This window comes from Amblyomma maculatum, chromosome 5 (assembly GCF_055883805.1).
Source record: "Amblyomma maculatum isolate TAMU_Amacu chromosome 5, ASM5588380v1, whole genome shotgun sequence".
Classification (NCBI taxonomy): Eukaryota; Metazoa; Arthropoda; class Arachnida; order Ixodida; family Ixodidae; genus Amblyomma; species Amblyomma maculatum.
Genome location: NC_139348.1, coordinates 47,792,621 through 47,798,758, shown reverse-complemented (window position 1 = coordinate 47,798,758; position 6,138 = coordinate 47,792,621). Strand labels below are relative to the sequence as shown.

General features: G+C 45.7%; 1 pseudogene; it reads left to right on the top strand.

The window, feature by feature from the left end:
* Positions 1 to 3,845: 3,845 nt before the first annotated feature.
* On the top strand, positions 3,846 to 4,027 carry LOC146188258 (U2 spliceosomal RNA; annotated as a pseudogene).
* Positions 4,028 to 6,138: the final 2,111 nt, after the last annotated feature.

Below are 6,138 nucleotides of genomic sequence, written 5' to 3'. Positions count from 1 at the left end.
ATTCTCGCCACTCGCTTATCGTGGTGGTTGGAATCCCCTAATTGTTATCCAGAATCCCAAATCGGCTTCCGCCAGCAAATAGGAACGGAGGACGGCCTTGCTACTTTGGCTGCTGACGTGCTTCACCACTCTCCGCACAGTCATCTTGTTAGAACCTTGATCGCTACAGATATAACAAAGGCATATGATACATCCTTCACTCAGCCATTCCTGCCTCCTTACAAACTCTTGGTCTCCCTCACAGGTTTCTCCTCTCCATTCACGCCTTTCTAACAAATAGAATGTTCAGTGTACGTGTCCATGGAAAAGCCCTTTGGTACTTCCCCTCAAACAGAGGAGTGCCTCAGGGCTCCGTTCTCTTCCCTACATTATTTAATGTGGCCTTCATTCCACTTGTTCGAACCCTCTAGAGACCATCCCTTCTATACGCGTGCTTGCGTATGCCGATGCTATAACCTTATGGTGCTGTCACCCAGATACGTCTGTTCATCAGGCGGCCCTCCAGCATGCACTGGATGTATTGACATTTCGCCTCCCTCCTTTGGGTCTAACTCTTTCGCATACAAAATCCTGTTTCATTCGCATTGGAAATAAAGCTGGCTCACGGAAAGCTCCCACTATAAATTTTATTATAGATAATACCCCGATTACTCAGGCGCAGACCGTTCGCATTCTTGGTCTTCTTCATTCCTCTGGGACTGGCACCCCATGGCTGACAGCCATCCGTAAGTCCGCTCACGCTACTCTAGGTCTGATTCTTCGCATAGTTATGCGCTCTGGCGGCGCGCGTGCTCACACGGCCCGCCAGCTTGTTCGCTCTGTCCTCCAGGCTATGCGTGCAATAACATGTCTCCCCCGTCTAACACCCGTACCAGTACTTCATGAGTACGTCCAGCTAAATACGCTCAGTGAACTCATTGATCAGCGGATGGCAAACAGAGCTCACAAACAGTCTTTACAACTACATCATTTAACTACACAACTACATCATGGTCGTGCTGCCAGCTCACGGACAATCGCCCCACTGCTTCCCCGTCGGTATCACCCGCACATCTGCCTGAAGGGTGCATATTATATACCGATGCATCACATACTGCAGAGCGAGGAGTTACTTCTGTGTACAGTCCCTCTCATCCACATTTGAACAGTCACGCGACATATACCGCGGATACGTGCACCCCTCTGGCACTGGAACTTCAAGCCATTTACAATGCCATTTATTCCCTTCTGCCCGTTCCTACATTCAATGCAGTTCATCTTCACTTAGACTCACTGCCCTTAAGCAGCTTAAGGCCGTTCGACGCACATTCCAAATAACTGTCCATTCATTTGCTTGTTCAAAGTACCCATGTCCTGTGCGCATACACTGGATTCGCGGCCATGCTCGCGATCCACATAATATTCAAGCGGATGCTATGACGCACATAAACACATCAGGCGATCTACCACATTCCCCTCTTCCCCCAGATCCGTTCCTGTCCCACGTTTCCGATTCTCAAGTTCTGCGCCAGCGAACACACGCTCTCATTCCTCCGTGTTCGCACCCTCTCCCCCGTAATCTTACTCGGCAGGAGGAGGTATCAGTGCGCTGGATTCGGGCAGGGGCGGCTCTGACCCAATCTGTACGACATCGCTAGCGTGATAAAGATCTGCCAGTGACTGGCACCACACCTGAGATCTGTGATGTGCGTCACTTGTTGTGGACGTGTCTAGCAACGACTCCAGTTAGACAAGGGCTACTCATGAAGGTGGGCCTGCGGTGGAACTGCGATTGTGATTACCAGAAGTGGACAATGGACAATCACTACCACGCCAACCTCTGCGAATACCTAAGCGCAACTGGACTTCACTCCTTCTTTTAACTTTCTATCTCCTGCATCCCATTCCCCCTTTCTCAACTTATGCCTCGTGGCAAACTTTTCGAAAAAAAAATTCAGGTCGAGCGTAGGCGCTAACAGAGGGCAGTACTTCTTTTTTTCATTTGTATAGACCTTTGTATTTGGCCTTCCTGGACATAAACGGGGCGTACGACAACGTAAGCAGGGAACTCCTGTGGAACATATTAAAAGAAGACGGTATCGGCTATGAGATAATAGAGTTCCTACAGGAAATATACCTGGATAACAAAGTAGAAATTACCTGGGAAGGGATAAGAAGTACGGAGGATGTCAAAGTATGCAAAGGATTAAGACAAGGCTGTCCTCTATCACCGGTGCTGTTCATGCTTTATATGATAAACCTGGAGCGGAGGATACAAGACAGTAACCTAGGTTTTAACCTGTCATATAGATTAGGTGGAAAGGCGGTAGAGCAGCGCCTCCCCGGTTTGATGTATGCAGACGATACTGTGCTGCTAGCTGAGAGTCTGGAAGAATTACAAACTCTAGTTAAGTATTGCGGAGACGAAGGGGACGCTCTAGGCTTCAGTTTCAGAGCAGTTAAGTCGGGTCTGATGATTTTCAACGGCTCAACTGATCAGGATCTTAAAATACAAGGCCATGAAATACCTAGAGTAGCTGAATATAAATATCTGGGGGTATGGGTAAACGAAGGATTGGCATACATTGGAAAGCATGAGCAATCACTTAAGGCCAAAGGGCGAAGGAATGTCGGGATAATGAAGCATAAGGCATTGTGGGGATACAATAGGTATGAGGTTTTGAGGGGTACTTGGAAATGAATTATGGTGCCCGGACTTACTTTCGGAAATGCGGTTTTGTGCCTAAAATCAGAGGTACAGTCGACATTAGAAATAAATCAGAGATCCGTTGGACGATTAGCACTAGGTTCCCACGGCAAAACTACAAATGAGGCGGTACAGGGAGATATGGGCTGGGCATCTTTCGAAGTACGGGAAGCTCAGAGTAAAATATTATATGAGGAACGCCTGAGGAAATTGGACAGTAACAGATGGGCAGCTAAAGTATTTAAATACCTGTACTTAAAAAGCGTTGACTCACAATGGAGGAAAAGAACTAGGAAACTAACTAGTAAGTATGCTAGTCACAAGGACGGAGAAATAAGAACATTAAGCAACAGGTGAAAAACACAGAAGGTAAAAATTGGATAAAGTCGATGGAAAAGAAACAGAGTGTGGAAATATATCGAAAGTGGAAAATGCAGATCAGGAAGGAAGATTTCTTTGATAACTCAAGAGGCAGTGCCCTACTTTTTGAAGCTAGATCAGGGTGCCTTAGAACACGCAGCTACAAAAAGAAATTTAACAATGGAGATGACGCATGTGCTGTATGTGGAAAATCCAGTGAAACAATTGACCAAGTTATACTCGAATGTAATGGTATCCATCCGGAAGTTGATGCAGGCGCAATCACTGTTCCTGAAGCTCTGGGGTTTAGAGATAACAGTGGCCGGGTGAATAAACCGGCGGTGGAAACTAGCAAAAAACGACTGGAAGATTGGTGGCTTAAAAGCAGAGAAGTGACATAATGTTAGTAATGTAGGAACAAAAATTTAATAAATAGAATGATGGTTTAGTTAACCATTCTAAATCAATAATTAAGATATATGGAGAAAAATGAGCATGATAGCTATTGCTACCACCCCGTTTCAAAGGGGACGCTCCTATATTCCATCCATCCATCCATCCATTTGTAGTTTTCGAAAAAAACAGAATCAGACCCTATGAACAAGATGAATAGAATTCTTCGTTTATGAATAGCATTCAAATAAACAGTTCGTGCGCACATCAGCGTAATACTCATTGGCGCTTTCGCATTGTTAGCTGATAATAAATGTCTTTATAAAGATAAACTTTCTACCTACTATAACTTGCGTTCTATTTGGGTACGTTCTACGTGGGGTTGATGGCTCTTCGTCAATTTGTTATTACTTCTCGGCCTTTTGGCTAACATCAAATGTAGCTCTTATCAGCTTAATATCTGATACGGTCCGCAATGGGCCTTCGACATTAATCTTATTTTTGTAGAGCGGCGTTATAAGGAGCTTGCTCCAGTAGCGCCACGGGTTGTCGTGGCATTGCACTGCCGTCAGGCTCAGCCTACCCCTACGACTCAAAAGAAAGAATTTGCCGCATTCAATACTGCACGGGAGTGCTGAAAATGAACTGCAGAAGTCCTTGATGCTGTTCTGAGGATCCTGATGAGCGTTTTTTGAGGATCATACGACATCCTGAGGACCAAGGAGAATCCTCAAAGAGACGTCCTGTGGACATTCCGGGATGCATTGGTGCTGTCTGGTGAGAGTCTCCAATACAAAAAATGTCGCTTCAGCTTGCCATCACACATTGTAGACAGAGAAATCGGTGTTCACCTGCACAAGCGTCGCTTTGCCCCATTTGCATATTGCGTATCAAAGTACTAGACCTGCCACAAAACGTCGTTCTAACCGACATTTTCCAGAGAAGGGTGCAGCTAAATAACGGAGGGGCAAGTACGCTTGTACCACCGTGCGGTCACTTCTTCCTGTTGTCTGTCATGAAACTGCTAGAAGTCGTACTAGGTCGCGCTCGGTTAATCATTATTCTCAGCTCAATATTTCAATATCTCTGAAAATTTGCGCTTAGTGTGGAGCAAAATAATACATACATTTAGTATAGACGTTTTGTTACAATTTTATTGATTGTTTAATTTGTCGCTCACATTTTTAGTGAACCCTAGCTATTAGTAAAACTTTTTACAGAGTTCTGATAAACGGCAAGGCATGAGGTGACCGCGATTTCATGTGTAGAATATGTCAGTATATTGTCTGCTTGTCACGAAGTGCAGCAGAGTGATTTAACATCAATTAGAATCTGGCGCACACGCGCCCGTAAAACACCATTTAGCCCGTAGCACTCACTGAAATTCGTCCGCTATATGGCAGGGCACTTGAGCAGACGCGACATCGCATTGTAAGTATCTCTGAAAATTTGCGCTTAGTGTGGAGCAAAATAATACATACATTTAGTATAGACGTTTTGTTACAATGTTATTGATTGTTTAACTTGTCGCTCACATTTTAAGTGAACCCTAGCTATTAGTAAAACTTTTTACAGAGTTCTGATAAACAGCAAGCCATGAGGTGACCGCGATTTCATGTGTAGAATATGTCATTATATTGTTTGCTTGTCACGAAGTGCAGCAGAGTGATTTAACATCAATTATAATCTGGCGCACACGCGCCCGTAAAACACCATTTAGCCGTAGCACTCACTGAAATTCGTCCGCTATATGACAGGGCACTTGAGTAGACGCGACTTCGCATTGTAAGTGGGAAAAAGGCCATAGTGTAAAAATGAAAGAAGTGGACAGAAGGAAAAAAGCACACGGTGGCAGACATTATGAGCAGGGCACTGGCAAGCCCACGACTTTGCCGCTGGAGAAGAGAAGTGCGTACAAGGGAGGGGGGGGGGGGCTATAAGGGGAGGGGGCGGGAGGGAGGGAGACCGCGCCGAAACAAACCGACCGTGCCATGGAGGAAGGAAATTCCTCCATGGACCGTGCGCTCGAACGTTTGTTAGGAAGGGCGGAAAAGAGAGGGGGGGGGGAGGGGGAATGGTGGGAAGTGCGGCGTAACTGTGTCACCCCCGCAGTTCGAAAGTTGGTGGCGAGCGTTTCTGACTGGGAGAGTGTACGCTCCGACTTTGAAGAGAGCATGCAGTTTGGCAGTATTTTTATACTATTTTTGGCAGAGCTCTTTTCGAACTAAATTTTCTTACGAGCAAATATGAAAAAAAAAACGAAGGAAAATGATTATTGATCGATTATTAATCGCATACTTTTTTCTCAAAAGAGTCTAGTAAAGCTAGAGCCGCGAGAAAACGGGCCAGGGTCCTTGTCATTTGGTTTTGTTTTTTTTTTTGCGTGTGGCCCATTCAACCTCTTTTACGACCTGCCGGGGTGGGACGGGCGGCTCTCTTCATTTTTTTTTCGGAAGTCTGAAAGGCGCATTTTCACAGCGAGCGGTCCGATTCTACAATGGATCGGAAACCACCCCGCTCTCCTCCCCCGCTTCTTGTCAACAGTTCTTGGAAGACTATACTCCGTTTCATACATCAGGTGCAACGCAGCGAAAGCTACGCAAGTAGTCCGCAAGAAAAAAAAAAGGGAGGCGTATCACTACGCGCTCGTTTTGTGGCCCAGTGGTTCCTGCGGAAACGGGCTCTATTCCGAGCATACA